Genomic DNA, 19,881 nt, shown 5'->3' on the forward strand with positions numbered 1-19,881 from the left:
CCTTGCCCTGCTGACCACGCTACTTGGATGCAGCCCTGGATACAATTGTGTTTCTGGAATACAAGTGCACATTGCTGGCTTGTGTCCAACCTCTCATCCACCCAAGTCCTTCTCATTATGCCTGTTCTTCATCGGTATCAAGCCCTCTCAATTGCCAGAATTTTCTGCACAACTTACAGTTGGTGGAGAGATCAAAAGTCCTGGTGAATGAACAGAGCTTTATCGATCCACACTATCACTCTTATTTAAAAATACATAAAAGCAGCTGTTTGATCAGTCCTCTATCTTGAGCCAATGACTCAATCTGTGAGTAATCTGCAGTACAAATGAATGGAATTTCATGAGACTAAAAGAATTACAGGAAAAAACACAGAATGTGAAAAGAAAGGTGAAAATAATGAACTTGGGGCAGATGGAAAAGTGTCATTTGAAGAGGAAGAAGTTCTCAGAGGGCAAATGTGCTGTATACAAATACCTAAGTTAAAGGAATCTTTTAAGACATAACACAAGATTTGTGATGAATTGTTGAGAATGAATGTTTCTGCAAATCTCTAAGAAAGAAGAAGAGTGCTAGAAAAGCCAGAGCTTAAAGATCTGCGAGGCTATTGGACATTGGACATTTCTGGCCCATTTCCTGGTGTATTTGTATCATAGCCAGAATTTGTTCCCTGGTGTCTGCACAGTGAACCTTATCTCCCTACCCTCTCCATGATTTCCTAATCCTCGTCTCATCCGTAAGATGGGACAGAAAGCATAGAGAAGAAGATAATGCTATTATGAACATTTTAAGCTGCCACTCTTTTTTCCCCACTGGGTATCCCAAAAAAACTGCCCTCTTTTCCTCTACACATTGCCATTTTATAGCTTCACTTTCCATTTCCAGGTATTTGGGGATGTTTATGTATTTGTTGTCCCTGGAGCATACAGTGAACACATGAATAGTTTATCAAATATTTTGATAAATATTTAGAAATATGATGAGTGGACAGACTATATCACCAGAAAAAGTTTAGAGAAAGTGCTAGGGATTGTGGGGACAGGTATAGAAGTAAGAATTTGCTAAGAAGTTAGAGAAGTTGGGAAGGTGAATGAATAGGGTCATTGAAGCAAGTAGGGAAGGAGAACAAAGAAAGACAACTCAATTGCAAGTACTTGCAGGGTCAGGTATATTTTTATGAGCCAGTTCTACATAACAATAGACATAACAATGTTCTGAATAACAAGCAGAGTCCTCAGTTTCAACTAAGACCTTAAATAATTATTGGAGGTTTTCTTCACAGAAAGTCAAAAAATGCAATGTAAGAGAAATGGAGCTGACACTTACCACTGACATATTTAGTTGGTTCTATATGAATACTTTTAAAATTATTTATTTATTATTTATTTATTTAATAGCGGTTATGCACGTGAATACACCTCTATATTTTTGACTAATATTTCCTTTAAATAATTACTATCTATTTCATGAATTTTCCCATTAATTTCTTCTCTTTTTTTTTGTATGAACTCAGGTGTTTATAGATTAGCTGTGGATTTTTACTAAGTGTACTGCTCCCTCCCTGTCTGTAAAGTGAGATGAGAGCTTGATGTTTATGTGGTTAAACACAATTTGTGCTTCCTGCCTTTGAGGCAGAGCCATAGATCATGCTATGTTATTTATCTTGCTTACTCTAGCTTTTTGTGATGAATTATTAAAATATGCCTGGAAGCATGGAGCCATTTGGAAGAAGGGTCTTACTGGAGAGCAGAACAGATAAAAGCACCGAGATAAAACAAGCAACCCTGTCACCAGCAGATGCAAGCAATATTGCAGAGAAGAAAGAAACCATTTTATCGGTCAAATTCTGCTTACAGCCACACTAGTGAAACCTCATCTAGTTCAATGAATACAGCTGGCTGCTTGAATTCATCAGCTGCTTAGAAAACAGTATAGTGACTATCCAAAGGCTAAACTGCCACATGAAGCATGGAAATATAGTTTACATTGCTAGTGTACCTGCAGCAAGACTGCAAGATGGCTATAACAAGAAACCAGTCCAGGAAGAAAAAAGTCCTTCTGCCTCTGAAGTCTTCATACAGTTTCTTTTTCATCTCAAGAGAGGTAAATCACTACAGGATTTTTCTCCCAAGGGAAGCACTTGAATGGTCTTGTTATTATGTGGAGTGAAAGTATGCTTGGCTTTTGAAATAATCAGTAAAGAATTTCTGTGTGAAATATCTTACCTCTGACTTTGTAATTCTTCTTTATTTTATTTCACTAACTGCAACTAATTTCAAAAAACTTAAAGCAATACATCAAACTTTTCCAAGCAACATGTTTCAGATTTTTAGACAAATCTCAGACAAAAATTATTTTCAAGAAAAAGAAACAAAAAGGAAAAGAAACATGTTTTTATGCCCTACTAAACTTTTAGAGCCAATTCACAGAGAAGCCCTAAATTCTGCAGCAGAACATGAAACTTGAAAGCAGACTGTCAGGAGATAAGGATCTGCCTTTTCTATATTTCCTAAAGATCTTCCTCTATTATACAGGTATTAAAATGAAGATTGCATATGCTGAAGTAACATAGGTCAGGATTTAGCCATGACTCCTGCAAAGATTTGCCTTCCCTGACTGTACTCCTGTACTGTGCAGGACATGCACAACCATCACATTCACTACATTCATGGTACTCCAAGAAGTTGCATACTGTGTTCTCTTAAGGGAAGGAAGATGCTTTTTCTCCCCCAGATTCTCCAAGTCACTTCTGGACTCCAGCTGCCAGGACATAACTTGATGCCTATCCATAATTAAAGCATGCCTGGAGAGAAAGAACAGAAGCAGAGGGTAGAGCATGAAGAAGCAAAGACAACCACAGATCATCAGACTGGGACAAGCAGTGTAGAATCAAGAAGTAGAAGACAACTTGGGGAAAAAAATAAAGGAAGAAAATAGAATTATAAAGGTAGGGGGAAGAACTGAGGAAATTGGAGTTGTTGGTTTTTGGTTTTTTCTCCCTGGTGATAGTTGACTGTTACTATATTTTACATGAAAATGAGCTCTGAATAGGTCTGAGAAGGACATGGGTATTTTTCCTGACTAAGCAATCAGGTGAGTTGGACAGGAAGATGTCACTGTCAAGATACAAGAAGATTTTCCAGGAAGTTGAAATCAGAGTCCATTTACAGTTCAAATCCCCTTGGGAGTAGGCAACAGCTCAGCAGTGTTTCCAGGACCACAGTTTTGGATTTAACCGTTTAAGTGCTGTTCAAATGGCCATTTCAATACCTGCAAACTTCAGCCTAGCCCAACAAACGTTTTCCATTCAACTCCTCCATAGATCTGATAAAATTAAGAAAGCCTTGAAATTGAGTTTGAGTCATAGTACGTCACATAGAAATGCAAGAAGAATAACAGGACAGAATTCTCTCAAGATAAAAGTTTAGGAAGCCTTCAAAGCCCAACAATATCAACGAAAAATAGCTCCTTTTGATGACTGAATGTGAATATGAAAAGAATTTTTGGTGGTAGTACCTTAACACTCATGTGAACTGCACTTTGATATGCTGTAACACGTGCAGTGTGTTACACTGATTTCTAGCTTTGTGAATCATAGATTTTTCTCTTCTATCGAAGGTAATAGGAAAACTGGACAACTAATTCTGTACAAATAGTGTTAATTCTTTACTACACAACCTCAAAAACTACAGATTTTAGACACAATGAAGTACCCACATTAAAACATTTAATCACCTTGTGAATTCCAAAAAGTCTTTAAAATGTCTATAACACCAGCTTATGCGGTGTGCAGCTAGAGCTTGTTTGGAATGCAAAAATAAAGAGAAAACTGACAGGTAAATGAAACACATGCAGGTGTTAAGCAAAGAGACAATAACACCTTGGTTACAGTGTGGCTTTCAGAATCTACACAGCAGGTCAGAGGTGCTCTTGCTAAGCTAATATGCTCTAAGTGAAATGCCCTGGAACCCAATAAATGCATTGCAAATTTTGCAGTAAATTAGGGGCAAGTCAGTTAGCATAAACATTTAATTTAATTAGTTAAATTCCACAAATACAGACAAAAACCTAGGCATAATTTCTCTGTGAGGTTCACTGCAAAAATATGAATTATGAAAGCTAAGCAATTAGTTCCCAAATTTAATATATTGTGTGCAAAACTTCAAATGTATACAGATATGTAAGTAATGCTGCTTCTAAGCAGCTAAGCTTCAAACATTTAAATACCCCTTGCTATGATGTGTTTGCTGCCATTATTATATTCCTCAAAAATGTGCCTTGAATTTCAGTCTAAAACCTATTAACATTTTAAAGAGTTTGTAAACAGATCACATCTCAGAATAAGCATTATTAATAGTGCCCAACACCCTGAACTCACTGCAATGTTTTTAGCAATAGTATTTTTCAGTAAGCTTATGTAAAGTTGTGCAAATGTAGAAGTTCATCATTTTGATGATGGAGTTCTGAGGGGTTACCTTTACTAAGCTGGAAAATCATCAATAAGATGAAGAAATCCGTCTGTCAGCAGAATATCTACTTATTCAAAAAGGTGCATCCATCCTTGAGTTATTCAAGTTTGACGCTGCTATTTTGCCTGGATGAAATAGAGACAAAATAAATGGAGTGAAACAGAAGAAATGGGCTGAAGATAAGAGGAGCAGGAAAAAAAAAAAAGATCCATATGGATTGGACAGAAAATTTAGCATAAACTTTGCCGACAGGCATTCTCTCCAAGGAGAACAACCTGAGATACAAGCCATGATGCATGTAAGCAGGATCTCATGAGGAAATCAGGCCAGGGTTCCCAACTGATGAGAGAAGCTATTACAATTTTATCTCGAATATCCAGTTTAAACTTGGTTTCTTTTCCTTTCACAGTGGTGTTCTTACAGACATTTGTTATCTATGTTGTCTGTGCTGGGAAATGTAAATGGATTTTTTTTTTGTTGCGTCTTTCCTTAGCTCAAATCCTACAGATAATTTCAAGATGATGATTTTCCTCTTCCAAACATATTGAGAGACTAAAAATAGCAGTCCCAGAGCCCAGTGTCACAGTTTTCCGACATATAAAGGTCCAGCGTATCAAAGAAGATGAAGAATATTTTTTTTATAAAAAGTCTATTGGATTATATCTTTTATGAAAGGGAGCAGGAAAGAAGTGGGGTCAGTAACTGTCACAAAAGTTTTCTGACATACAGTTAAATGTTTGAACCCTGAAGTTTCAAAGAAAATTTTGTAAAGTGACTTTTTTTAAACAAACCTGTTCTGAATCTTTTATGTGTTTATATTTACAGAGATAACCTGGAGCTCTTGATTTTTGTTGTGTTTGTCAAGGTAAGGAGAGATTTCAACTTTTCAGGTTTTTTTTGCTCCCTTGTTTTGACAGGCTGAAGTGCATTCAAACAAACAACATTTAATTCAGTCACTTTCTGCAAAAGATTGGTTTGATGGCATATACCTGACTGAGTGAATAATTAGTTTATATTTTTCTGTTAAACATTACAAGACATGAATACAGCAAAGCTGTAAAGTTAGTATCTCTTGCCTGCCATTAAAATGTTTTTGTTTGAAAGAATAAGTTATCTCATCATTATCTATATACTTCTATATAACTTGGAAAGAAGTTATATAGAAATAAACCTTTCAAATTAATACATGCATAATTTTATACTTTATCACCCACCCTTTTACACTCCATTATTTGTACAAAGATGCAATTGGAAGGGGGTTTGGGGTTTGGGTTTTTTGGAGTTTTTGTGTTCTGCGTTGTTAAAGATAAAATCCAAATTTTGGATACTTTCATCACCTAATAAGATCCTGACTTTGCTGGAAGCAGAAATCTTTATTCTGGAAATCCATAACCATGGCTTTAGTATTATTCCCTCTGGATGTTGTTTACTCACAGTATACTTTCAGTTAGAGTTATAACACAAAATAATACCAAAGAAAAGTCACCAGACATATTTTTTCCTTCTTTTCTTTCAAAGGATATATTGCATCTAAGAAAATATCTTCACATTTCTAAGTTGCATGTGCATGTCTGTATTTTCATTTTCTAATTTGAAAAAAATAACCATAACTCTTCTGACTACAGAGAACATGAGAACATTTTGGGCATATATTCCCAGACATAGTGGGGATACATACTTGACAGAAAAGGTGTGGCCTTATGAAAAGGAAATTAAAAAATAATAAGCAGATTGAGCCAAACACTTTTATGAAAGAGCATTAAAGAACATGGTTGTCCTACGAGTAAATTGAGTTACATGTAATTATATTCCTTGCAGATCCTTGCAGAAAACTATGAGGAAAATAGGATTTCCTCCGCAAGTAATTGAACTGTTTTATACAAGACCAGTTATGTTGAAAGATCAATTTTTTTTTGAGTAGTGTTTGGTTCTATAGAGTCTTCATTTGATTGCTTCTACCAAAGCAGAATGAGGACTGGTGGCATTTCCATTGGCTTTTCCAGGAAATCAATCAACTTTTAAGGAAACGCAGATCCTGTTAATTTATTTCCTGACAGCAGCACTGGTAACTTCGTGCTGGAGTTTTGCTTAGCCCTGATGGGATATTTCATTGCTGAGATTGCTGATGTAGCAGCAGTCAACAGTTAAATGTTATTAAAATCTTCATTGATGTAAATAGATACAGGTTCAGAGTAAGGACTTGACTGGAAAGAAGTGTCTCCAGCCTACCAACCCTCTCCAAAACAACCACTTTTTCTTGGATTCAATTCCAACTGCATTAATCTTACCCAGAGCCTAGATAAGGGTTCAGTGTTTTGATGCTCCTAAACAGTTATGCTACCATTCCTCTCAAGATGCAGTACACAAGACTATTTTTAATTTTGTTTCATATTCACTGGGAAGCAATCAGCTTTAAAAATAGGGAGATTGAACATGAGCCTTTTCAAAGAAATACACACACTAAATTCTCTTTGCTTTAGACTCCAAGGTATAGAGCAGAGTAGGTGATATTCAAGTTTGTATTGTAATCCAGCATCGTTGCTCAAACTCTTAATTTTTATTGGATAAGAATAGGAAAAAGCAATCTGACAGTGGGCTGAGCAAAAACCTTATATTTCTTGGAATGACAGGACTAAATATTATGCAGTATTTGAATATTTGTTACTGTTAGGGTTGAAATACAGGTATTCAACTTTCTAAACCTACTGATAGCACTCAATACTCATTTCCTTGAGTAAAGAAACCTGAATAAGCATCTAAAATGTTTTGCCAGGAAAATATGGAAAAAAGTTTCTATGTGCAAATATGTACATATATGTAAATTTCTCCAAACAAGTAGCTGAGCAAAAGAGTGGAGCAAGCTTTATACAGTGGCACTTTAAACTTTTTTTCTAAATAAATCCTTGTGAAATGGAGATTTTTGACTGAAGATTTACTGGTGCTAAGCCATGTGCTGAAGTTTACAACCACATAAATGGTCCACATTCACGTCAGTAGGGGAACCCTTGCTCCTCACAGGAAACTGTTCAGACAAGACAAAGAGCAAGAGGCACATCATATCTGTAACGTACGGCTGAGCTTCCCAATAGTTTCATATGCTGGCTGTTAGTTTGTAACTCCTGCCTTGCTCAGCTTAAAAAAAGACATGGTCAGAGAACTGCTGACATGGCACATTAAAAGGAATAGACGTAAAATATGTCACTACCAAAAAAAAGTCCTCACAGTATTCTGGGTGCTTTTCTGAGGGCGTGATCCAGTACAGAGCCCAATCTGTAAGAAAAGATTCAGATAGCCTGTAGAAACTGAAATAAATAATTTTTAAAACAATTCACTAAAGTTATAAATGAAATCTACATCTCAAAGCAGAATGATATGTGGTTCAGATTTCCAACTTTTAATGCAACCCATCCATCAAAGCTTAAGAAATGGTTTCCCTGCTTGATCACAGCAGAAATTCTTTGTTTCTTTTCCATCACTTCTGGGGCTTTTTTCTCATTCCATTAAGAAAGCTTAATTCCAGCTTGGGCCATTTGATTTTTTTTCTTAGTATCTTTAAACCTCTGTTGTAATGGAATCAACAGAAGTACTACCTAATCATATTGTTCTGCTATTTATGAAGGTTTATAAATCTCTCTGCAAGTAAATTAGTGTCATATCAAACTGCTGAGCCTGAATTTTGCTGGCAGAGACAGATATAGGGCACTTTCCTTTAGCAGGGAACAGCAAATCCTGTTATAAAAATAATTCCTCTCTCTTTCCCCCCTAATCTAGTGTATTCAGGAGTAGGACTCTTATGTGGGTCAGCTACAACTAAGATGAAGCCCTCTAAGCTGCTGTTTCACAAAGTATATGTCAACTATTCATTTTAACATATTCATCACTGCTAATTTAAAAACTGTAGCATTTAAACTCCTGCTAATACAATTATATTAAATCTTATTGCTTTTCACATAGACAAAAAGCCCCCAAAACTCTTCAATTACTTTCAACAGCAATCAGCTTCAGTGAAAGAATATTTAGTGGTACCACAACAACAGCAAATCAAAATCTTTCCTTACACTGTGAAGCCCCTAAAGGAATGTGCAATCCCAGATAAAAAGAGAAATTGGCAGAAGTGCTCACTGAACCACTTTCCACCATTTACCAGCAGTTCTGGCTAATCTGAGAGGTCCCGACCAGCTAAGACTTCACAAATGTGATGCCCGTCTGCAAGGAATGTTGGTAGAAGAGGGTGAGAAAGTATAGTCCTGTCAACCTGACCTCAGTGCAGGGGAAGGAGATCTTGATACCATCTCTCAGTATGCCCAGGATAACCAGGAGATCAGGCGTAGACAGCAGGGGTTTATGGAAGGCAGGTCCTGCTTGATTAACCTGATTTTCTGTGACAAGGTCACCCACTTAGTGGATGAGGGAAGGTTCTGGATGTTGCCCACCTGGGCTTTGGTAAAATCTTTGACGCTGTTTCCCACAGCATTCTCTGGAAGTAGTTGAGTCACCGTCTGGTTTAGTGGTGGACTTGGCAGTGCTAGGTTAATGGTGGGAATCAATGATCCTTAAGGTCTTTTCTAATCTAAACAATTCTGTGACCTATGATTCTATAAGCTACTCTTAAATAACTCTTTAAACTTGCTATTTACACATAAGTATTTGCTGCCCAAACTCTTTCAAATTAAATCCTAGAACTCTTTTTTAATGTAATATGCAGACAATTAATTCTAAAATAATATATTCTCAGACGTGCAATACATACAGTCACTCCCAAGCTACTTTCACATGTAAAAAATTCACTTGGCTGTTGTAGGAAAAGAATAAGCTTCAATGAACTACTTTTTCAAAGAAATAGAATGTTTAGATTTAGGTTGGGTTTTAGTTCTGAGTTTTATGTTTGCTTTGTTTTTTAAATGTCTGCTAATGTTCTGGTATGTTTTGAGTTGTTTGGCTTTATATCAAGTTATGAAAACTCTACGGTCACTTCTGAAAATACTTTGCCAGCCTTCACATGGTTTGTATTTCTAATGGTTTGCCATTGTGCTGTTGTGATAGGCAGTCCTGCTTTATGTGGCTTTATAAATACCTTGAAACGGTTGCTGTTTTACAGGATACTTGAGAATTTTTCAGAATACTCAGGTCCCCTAACAATAAAGTTTATAATGAAACTTGGGCATTCTTTCAACATATGATCAAGACTGAGCAGTCATAACAAGACAATTTATGACTACTTCAAAACTGGAGCTAGAGAGGAAATATAATTTTAAGAGACTAGATTGACAGGGTTGAAAAATGTCTACTAAACAGTGATTAAACCCCTCCTGGTTAAGAGGGAAAGACTAGAAAGACTACAATTTCTATTTATAAACTGTAAAGTTCAAGGCCAGATCTGAATAAGTTACAGATAAATTTGCCTGATATGCTAAGTTCTGTTGACAAGGCTTACTAACAAATAAAATGCTTCTTTTGCTCCAAAAATTATACTTGCACAAAAATTATTTTAAGTTGTGTACAATGCTGCTCAAGTACAATAATAGTCCAAAGATTTTCTTTCAAGTAATTCCTGCTGGCAATAAATATTCTTCCTGCACTTGTCTTTGGGGTGCTGTATATTCCATATACTTCATTGTTACTCAAAAGATATTCCAGATAATTTTCTTTCACTTCTCTTCATAAAGCCCTTTATTAACACAGTACTGCATATCTGTTTGCCAATTTTTCAAATGATTATTCAAGTGATTCCACATACTAACACTGAGGGATATCTATCATATGGAGAGAAATAAATCAGTTTATGTGTATTAATCTTAAATTGTTTATATAGCTGATCTCGGGATTTTTTCCTCAGTTAATGTAATTTCTTTAAATAAAGCACCCTGGCAATCATTTCCTTCATTCTGATCTTAACTAGGCTACCATAGGAGAGAGTTAATGAAAACAATGCCATTGACTTAAGCAGAAGTAGGGCCAGGCATTGTATATTTAAAATGAAGCAAAAAATATCTCACAACACTACTAATTACACCCTTGGGAAGACTGCATCTGAAATCTATAAGCAATGAATTCTGCATTATATTCCAGCCATTAAAGTTATGTTGATTAATTAAAAAAAAAAAAAAAAGAGTTTGAATCTTTCTACAAAAACTTCAGCATTTCAATTACTTCTTCTCTAAGTGTGTTTATGTGAAAGGTGCACAATACTTTTGTTATTGTTCTGTTTGATCTTGGTGTGTTACTCCCTTCCTAGATCCCTGAGGGAGATTTCAAGTTTTGAGGTAAACTTCACCATGCTGTGCCTGCCACCCACCTCAGCTGGTGGGAAGTAATTTTATATGCAACATTTACTTTAATGATTATGAAATCTTAATAATATGAAAATCTATTCTATTTGGGAGATAAGGCAATTATATGCAAACCCAACGCATTAAATGTTTATAATTCTATAAAGCAAAACCATTCCTTCAGTGTACATGTCCTAAAACAATTTTTTTTAATAAACACATACCATCTGTTTTTCCTGCCTGTAATTCCAGGGAATGGCCCTGCTTAATCTCTTCAGTTTTGTTAGTCCTGAAGACAAAGACCTATTTTCAGAAATATGAGCAAAGGATTTTTTTCACAAAAGTTTTCTCTTGAAAACTACTGGATCTGTAATGACTTGGGTACTTTTGAGGCATTACAACCAAGGGCTACCTTTTACAATAAGGCCACCAAATCCAAAGAAAAGAATACTACTAAACTATACTAAAGATTTTCATATAGTTGAGGAAAACAGACACAGTACAACCAGTCCTCCCATTCAGAAATTCAAAATGGCTTGACTAATAACGAGGACAGCTAACAGTAAAAGATTCCATGTTGCCTGACCATCCAAAGCACCACAGTTTCTGATACTGAGAAATGGATTGTTATGTGCAGTTTCAGAAGAGCTGATCATCCAAAACTACAAAATATAAATGAAGAAGGAAAAATAAGGAGTACAGCTAATATGAGATTATTGATAAAGATAACAAAACAGGGCACATAGCAACAAAGGTGCAGGCGACCCAAGCTGCTAGAAATTATGTGTTATGAGCATGATTAATATAAACTGGGAGGAGGCCAGCACTTGAAAGAATAATACTAAAGTTCAGTAATGACCCTCATGAAGTCTCTTGCTTCAGGACCAGAATAGTAAGTATAACACACTGATGCAAAAGTGTGGAAAATGAAAGCCTGGGAAATTAAATAATCTCTTTGTAGCAACCTGACCACTAGTTGGGCTCTTCTCACGTTAAGGGGTGGACAACAGAATGGTGAGAGAAGAAGGTGAAGGTGAGCAGTCATAGCCTTTTTCTGTCAGTCCTGTAAGTCTAAGGAGCAGGACAGTCAGGCCACTTGCTAGAGTACTATTCAGGCTATTGGGGAATGAGACAGGTGGGAAATAACCTGACCTTTATCTTCCAGTGACTATTTGATTGATTAATTATTCCCTGAATTCCATAATTGTACTAGAATGTTCAGATATTTTAGAAATTCAGACAGTCAGAACAGCTCTTTCTTTGTGTCTACTTGCTCAATTTGTGTGAGAGTGGAAAAGTGCTACTCTTTGATTCTATACTATGAGTCCCAAGTTTCTGAATGTTTCAGTTTCAGTTTCAGTTACTCAGGTATTAGTGCTGCCAGTCAGTGACAGGAGTTGTCACAGACCAAAGTGCCTTTTTCTGGGTGTGTCATTCACCTCAAGTGAGATGGTTGTGGAAGCCAGGAGACCATGCACTGCAGGCTCACCTAACGTTCTAGGACAGCTATGCTGCTTCTGGTACCCAGTCTGCTAGAGATCCAGCTTCCTTGTCCTCAAAGGTTTTACCAGAAGAAAGTTCACAATGCAAACTAAAGAAAAACTGACAATTTCCTTCAGAAGAAAAACCCAAAAGTAAAACAAAAAAAAAAAAAACAACCCCAAAACACACAAAAAACCCAAACAACAAAAACAACAACCACCAAACAAAAACCCCCCTAAACACCGCCTAAGAAATTATGTCTGTTGTCTGCCAGTTTCAAAAGGTTTTGCTCCATAGGGTAGTGTATATTACATTATGGGGACATGTCAGAAAGAGCACAGCTGCTAATTTGCAATACATACTGACATAATGGAAAATGGCAAACGTTCACCATCTTTCCACATTCATGTTGTGTCATGTAATAGTTTTGAAACTGAGATAAAACACACAAATAAGAGATTATGGCAATAAAACTTTATTACCCGGCTTCAATGAGAAAAAATAAATAAATAAAAGACTAAGCATAAGGGACTAGGGTATTTTACATTTTAGATTGCTATTTACAATAATGAAAGCAGAAAAATTGGAGCAACATTTCAATTCATTGCATTCCAGAAATTTTTAGCTCCACAGAATTTTAAAAGCAGTACTTTATGTTGACACAAATCACACATTGACACAAATCTGAGTTCACATGTGACCTTGTTCTTCACTTTCCCTTTCAATCTTCCGTTCCAAAAATTGCATTCAATAAGTATAAACAAATTGCTGTCCTTTCAGGTTGTTTTTATTATATCTCATCAAACCTTTATTATTTATTTGGTTGTGGAAGTTTGATTTTACAATATTTCTTTCAACTGCAACTTTAGAAATCATTTCTGAAATTTGCATTTTCTCTGACTTCCTTTTTAAAAGTAAACATTCCTTTAATATTTTTAATTTCGTTCTCCTAATTTTCAAACTTCTGTGAACTTCAGCTTCATTTCTTAAAAATAATCCCAGCACATACAATTTGCAATTTATTCAGTAGAAAAGTATGTTCTGCCTTTTTCAATCTGATGAATGATTTGAAAGTAAAGCAGCAATCCTAAATCAGTTCTGTATATAACCTCTTAAGTGCATACAGTCAAACCTTTCTGAAAACAGATATTGTGTGTGAAACTAGGGACATACTAATTCACAATAAATTCTTCTCTTTGTTGAAAGTTAGGCCTACAATGCAGTTTAAATATCTTTCTCTTGCAGATAAACAGATTTTAAACCATCTTTGCATAAGTTTATGGGGAGTTCAGCAGTTGCAAGGGACCGTGGATGTTAGATTGTCACAGTTCTTCAAAGCCACACTGATCAGAGCCTCTGAAGTAATTAATCCACGCACTGCTGATTCCAGGAGCAACCAGCTCAACTCACATCTCTTTTCCATGTTCTTGTGTCAAGATCTACAAGAATGTCTCTAAATCACAGTAATCCACCCTTGTCACTACTCAGGGCATCTGACAACAGTTTAGACAGAATCTTTTATCGTAAACTCATTCTATCCTCTTGCTGCATAGAAAAGGCTTTGGTCACTCTCCTCCTCACTAAAGAAAGGTGCGTTTGGGGATTTTGTCTTCCACAAACATTTACAAGTATGTAAATGTTGCTGTTATACTGAAAGTCACTGCACTCACATAACAAGGCTTTTCAGTAAGGTACAGAATTCTTCTCTCTCCCACTGAAAACGCCTTGCTCTTCCTAAATGTTCTTTCTCTGAAGTTTCTGCTCCTGTACATTATTATTATTGCAGCCCAAACACAGCAGCAATCTGCTAGGTGAACAAATGGGTGCTAATTCATCTGCAATAATTTTTTTAGGCAAATCACAAGGGATAAAAAAAAACAAAACAAAAACACACCAAAAGGAAACAGACACATGGTAGGGAAGATACATGCAAATTCAAATGTTACTGACTTAAATAAAGATTTGTAGGTAATTGTAATTAAATTAATAGCCCTGCTATTAACAATGACAACATTGTAATCATGTTTTACTTGAAAAAAAATGCACATACATTATTCCAAAGATGAAAAATGGATCAGGTTCGATTGCCACTTCATTTTACTTTATTTAGGTCTGGAGCAAAACACCATTATCCCAGGAACATCTAACAACTTCAGTGGCAACAATCCAAATGTAGAATTTGACCTACAATGATCAAGTCTGTGTACTTCAACCTTCAGCATCTTCTCAGAATTCCAGTGATGTCTTTCAGACTCACAATGCACATGTGACCTGGAAATGTAGTCCAGGTATTGTCACTCATACTTTGAATAAAGGGGAAAAATACCAAGCTGTTACTAGACTTTTTAATGTCGAGGTTAAAATTATTTTAATGCCTCCCAATTCTGTCAAAATGTTTCATGAAGAAATTACTGCTGAGAGTGACATGCATTGATGCTGTCACACACACTGGAAAAGAAATTTGTAAAAGTTTCCTGTCCTTCAGTAGTTTGGAGGTGAAGACTGCTAATCTTGAAAATTTAAGGTGTTTGATGGAGTGAACAGAATAGATATAGAAATGTCTCCTGAGAGTTTCTTACCTTCGCAGCTTAAAGCACAGTTATAATCTCACAGAGCACTCCATTTTGGCTCAAATTATCTCTTATCTTACAACATTTCAAACTTTAACTGACTAACAGTAACCTTACAGAGTTTAAGGAAGTGAACACACTCATCATTTCTTTCAACAGTAAAATGCCAAACCAAAAATCAGCTGTCAGTGCAATTTCATCTACTTCCAGGCATGCACTTGATATGCTGGAAAATGCCAGAATGGAGCTAAGTTCTCTCACAATTTTTAAAGGTCTAGCTTTTAATATTTTTACTAAAATGTTCTTATCTTTTTCCTCATTAGTCATATAATGTGCCAAAGATCTCAAAGCACTGTTATTTTCTGAAAACCTTTATATAGGAGGCTAATATTACATCAATATCTTGAAGCAAAAGTTACCCTCAGGCTCAAGATCTCTCTTGCTGCAGTTCTGGAAGAAGATGCTCCTGATTCACACCTTTTGCACTGCCACTAGGTGGGATAAAGCAATGTAGAGAGAGTAGACTTACCCTGCCAAGTAGATGGCCAGATGTCACAGATATGGGATATCACAATTGTTGTATCCACTGTTCAACCTGGCAGTCAAGGAAAAAGTAAAAGCCAGTTCAGTCACTCATATGGTCCCAATTGCATGATCCTGAAGTTCAGGTAAATGCAAGACTGGCACAAAACAATGGAAAAAGAGTTCATAAATCATACAGGCAGGTTTATTTGCTCTTTGCACTTAAGACTGATCACTGTAAGCATTTCCACACACAACAAATCCTGGTTTAACTCATTCTGCTTCTAATATTTCTCTGCATCTTTGCATTATACCTGTTTAATCTGAAATTCTCTCTAATAGTACTTTATAGCATGGTTTTAGCATTGCTTGTGATGCTCCAAAACTTTCCTTAACAATGACTGCTGTTGTTCCCTTGGTATAAGAAATTATTGCTTTATTTGTGTGCTCAACATACATTTGTATTATTTAAATACAAAGCAGTAGTAAACAGCAGAACATAGCTGAACTTGCAAGCTGCTAGCAGAAGTAAAAAATTACATTGAAGGAAAGCAAGTCCAGCAGAATACCTGCAAAGGACAGACAGAACTGTTGTCAAACAAGCTGCAGTACTGAAAACACACAGAAAACAACTTCATGTATTACTTTGAATTCAGCCAGTTGAGTTTCTCTCATCAATCTACTGGCAATAGATCTAGATGTTTATTAACCAGTTATCACAGAAAAAAAATGGAAAAAGGTGATCTTGAGAAAAAAGGTGGAGAAAAGTTTGTTTTATGAGAGATCGTGAGTCCCAGTATACAGCTGGTAAATTAATGTATAACCACAAATTCATACAATCCTTTACAAAAAGAGATTTTAAAATTACCACATTTGAAACACAATAAACAAGTGATTTTCAGTACTTTAATACATATAATTAAATACTATAGTACAAGTAAGTTATAGATACTTCTCTTCAGCACTTGACTTGCTCCTTTTCTGACAGATCTGGATCTAAAGCCCAAAGTTATTAGCCCTGACAGTGTTGTAGCCATAACAGCAAGAGAAGAATCTAGAGACTTTAAAAGAAAGGCCAAAAGGTTTGTAAAAAAAAAATTAGCTGAAGAAAAGATCAGAATCCCACCTAAGGAATTAAACTGATACCTTCAGGATGTGTTACAGAAAAATGCCTTTGTTTCTAACTGTGTGGCACTGTCTTTGATTTGCAGATTAATTACTTCTCTTCCTGTAGCTGGAACTATGTATTTGCACACCCAGACTTGCTGGAAGTGAGAGTACTGAAAAATTACCTATGTGACATTTGCAGTAGGAAACTCATTTATTACATCAGGGTCCTGGAGATAAAACCTCATATTCTGAGGTGATGAGTAATGTATTTTATTTAATTTAATCATCTTAAGGAAACAAATAACAAAAAAACATTAACTCTAGACATGAGAGACTGAAGGTAGTGGGGTGAAAAATACACAACGTAGACTGAAGAGAATTATGGGTAATGAATACAATGAAAGACAAAAGGAAAGTATAAAGTCTGAGTACATGGCATTACAAACATCACTTACAGAGCTTGAATTTTGACAAAGTGGACTGTAGAATATGCACATGGCTTTATTTATTTTTATTAAATTAATTTTTAGACAGTGATATTACTATAAAACAACTGGAATATGATTTTGAAAGTTGCAAGGGCTCAACATGATGCTAAACGTTTGAACTCCAACACAATTTTTCTCCTTGATTATATTATTATTCTTTTAAAGGAAGAGGAAAGCTTCTTCTCTCGTAAAACAATCAATTATAGTACTCTAGACTATCTTGTTCTACATCATACTCTACTGGGATGAGCAGGGAATGTCCTAGTCAATCACATGTCACTTGAACCCTAGAGGAAATCTCTGTCTTTATGAATCAAAGGATTAGTGAAGCCAATAAGGACACCAAGAAACACAGATGTGAGGGGGAAAAAATGCAATTCTCAATAGACATAATACACTCTTGACTCAGAACTTGAATTCGAGCTTGCAGTCCTTTCAATGAATAACATATATTTGATGAGTCCATTGGATTGTCAGCTTTTTTACTAGCAAGTTTCTTTCATGGACATTTTTTCTTGTTTTGAAGAATCTATATGGCTAGATTATGATGAACAGGATAAGATAAAATGAATAAAGTCTCCAGTTAGATGTTCTAATTTGATTAATGCTTACATCACTCAATCAAACTCCAAGGAATTTTAAAGCTATTAAAGAAGACAAACAGGTTTCTCAGTAGTCCGAGATGCTAAAAGCAAGGTTTAAAAGTATGAAATTTTCTGCCTATTTTTCTGATTATAAAGTCCCACTGAACCCTTAAACTTTAAGCTGACTTCTTTCTTCAAAAATATTTTTGTTTTTATTTAGATCACCTAGAATATAGATGTATATTTCTTCAGTCTTCCACCCCTTATTCATTTCTTAAATTTTTTCACATCCCAATTTGCAATGAATGCTTATATTTCATACACCTTCCAATTCAGAAGTTAACACATCTTTCTTTCTCTTAACTAGCTTTAAACATAAATCAACATTGATGCATTAGAGTAGCTAAGACTCCCTGGACAGAAATGCAAGCAAGGGTCCTTAGGCCCCCAGTGTGACATTGGAGGGCCAACCCTGTCCTAGGGGGCATCAGGCACAGCATCACCAGATGGGAAGAGAAGGGATTGGGGATTGGGGATTGGGGATTGGGGATTGGGGATTGGGGACTGGGGATTGTCCTGCTCTGCTCTGAGCTGGGGCAGCCTCACCTCGAGTGAGGGAGCAGGTTTGGGTGCCACAACAGAAGACATTAAACTATAAGAGTGTCCAAAGGAAGGCAACAAAGATGGTGATGGTGAAGGGCCTCGAGGGGAAGCCATATGAGGAGTGGCTGGGGTCACTTGGTCTGTTCAGCCTGGAGAAGTCTGAGGGGAGACCTCACTGCAGGCACAGTGAGAGTCTACAGAAGGCAGAGGGGCAGGCACTGATCTCTCTGTGTGAGAGGAGGCCAACCTAGACAACCTAAACCTGCTCTGACACAGCTTCAGGCCATTGACAGGAACAAAGACAATGGCCTGAAGCTGCATCAGGGCAGGTTTAGGTTGGTGTTGGGGGTTGAGTTGTTCCCTTTTCTTTCTGTGGAATTTTTCCCATTGTTATGCGAAGTATTTGTGGCTACACCTTAGTAGCAATAGTTTTCTCTCGCAGGGGGGTGGGGGACAGGGGGACATCGGAAAAGGAAAGGTGGGACAGGGGCCTGGGCTCTGGCTCCCGTTCTCTCGCTCGCTGGTGGAGGGGAAGGAAGACGGCTGGGGCTCCTATCTGTCCTCCTCCCCGCCATCCCAGTGCCGGGAGCCACGTTCCCTGCTGTCAGACACCGCTCTGCTGCTTTCCCACTCCATCCTACTGCCTCTGGACACTCTGCCGAGCACCACGACCGACACCGTGAGGGGGGAGCGGCTCCCCCATCCCTCTCAGCCCTGGGCCGCTGCCGCCATCACCCAGCGCCTTCAGCTGCGCGGGCCCTGCCCTGCCCACAGCACCGGGAACTGAGCGCAGGGAGAGAGGCCTTGGCCAAAAGGGACTGGAACTGAGCTACACTGCTCTGGTCTGTGGTCAGTTTTTATAGCTGTTGTTGTTTCTGCTGTTTGCCTTGTTAGATATCAGTAAAGAACTGTTATTCCTATCCCCATATCTCCTGCCTGAAAGCCTCTGATTTCAAACTATTAGAAGGGAGGGGGTTGCACTCTCCATCTCAGAAAAGGGGTTCTCGCCTTTCCTTAGCAAATACCTGTCTTTCAAACCAAGACAGCTGGATATTAGAAGAAGGTTCTTCACCCAGAGGGTGGCTGGGCACTGGAGCAGGCTCCCCAAGGAAGTGGTAGCAGGACGAATCCTGTTGGAGCTCAAGGGGTATTTGAGCAATGCTCTCAGGCACATGTTGTGACTCGGGGATGGTGCTGTGCAGGCTTGGGATTTGGACATGAGGATCCTTGTGGGTGTCTTGCAACTCAGCTTATTCTGTGACTCTGTGATTAATAGTACCAGTAATACCTATAAGCCACATCCTCTTTCAGTAAGAGTTATTAATGATAAAGATCTATTGATATTATATTTGAATTTTACCCAAATAAATATTAGGTTTGGCTAAAAAAAGAAGCAAAATATCTTCTTTTTCCATGTTATTTAGCCTGTAGAACAGGCTAACCTTCTTGATTTTACTAGAAGCCATCTGTCTCATTATCATCTTTCCATCATCTGGCTTTCATTCTTTATCCAACATAATTATAACCAATTATTTATACCTTGTTATTTGAAAAGGAGATTCTGCTTTATTCCCACCAGTAATTCTCTCTCATACTCTCCCATACACACACAGCTATGTATATAAAGACATGAATAGGTTGTGAAGAAGATTAGTGCTATGAGATGCACCCTGGATATTTTTAGGCTCCCCTATAGCCAACTCCTATGGAATACAGAGATAAGCTCCAGGAGAAATTATAGTCTTCTTTTGAAATCTGTAAGAAACAATAAGCTACTCATTAGAGA

The 19,881-nt window shown here is 37.0% G+C and overlaps 1 long non-coding RNA gene across 4 annotated transcripts in view; it reads right to left on the minus strand.

Annotated features, from left to right (window-relative positions):
- Positions 1 to 19,881, minus strand: part of LOC106854553 (uncharacterized) — a 371,490-nt gene that overhangs the window by 154,142 nt on the left and 197,467 nt on the right. For 3 of the 4 annotated variants that reach the window (XR_015803163.1, XR_015803162.1, XR_015803160.1), the window contains exon 7: positions 15,318 to 15,383. This is a non-coding gene — a long non-coding RNA (uncharacterized LOC106854553). Of the gene's footprint in view, positions 1 to 4,473; positions 4,593 to 15,317; positions 15,384 to 19,881 lie in introns of all 4 variants that reach the window. The other variant, XR_015803161.1, reaches the window with a different exon arrangement.

The sequence above is a fragment of the Sturnus vulgaris genome, chromosome 4, assembly GCF_052056855.1.
Source record: "Sturnus vulgaris isolate bStuVul1 chromosome 4, bStuVul1.hap1, whole genome shotgun sequence".
Taxonomy (NCBI): domain Eukaryota; kingdom Metazoa; phylum Chordata; class Aves; order Passeriformes; family Sturnidae; genus Sturnus; species Sturnus vulgaris.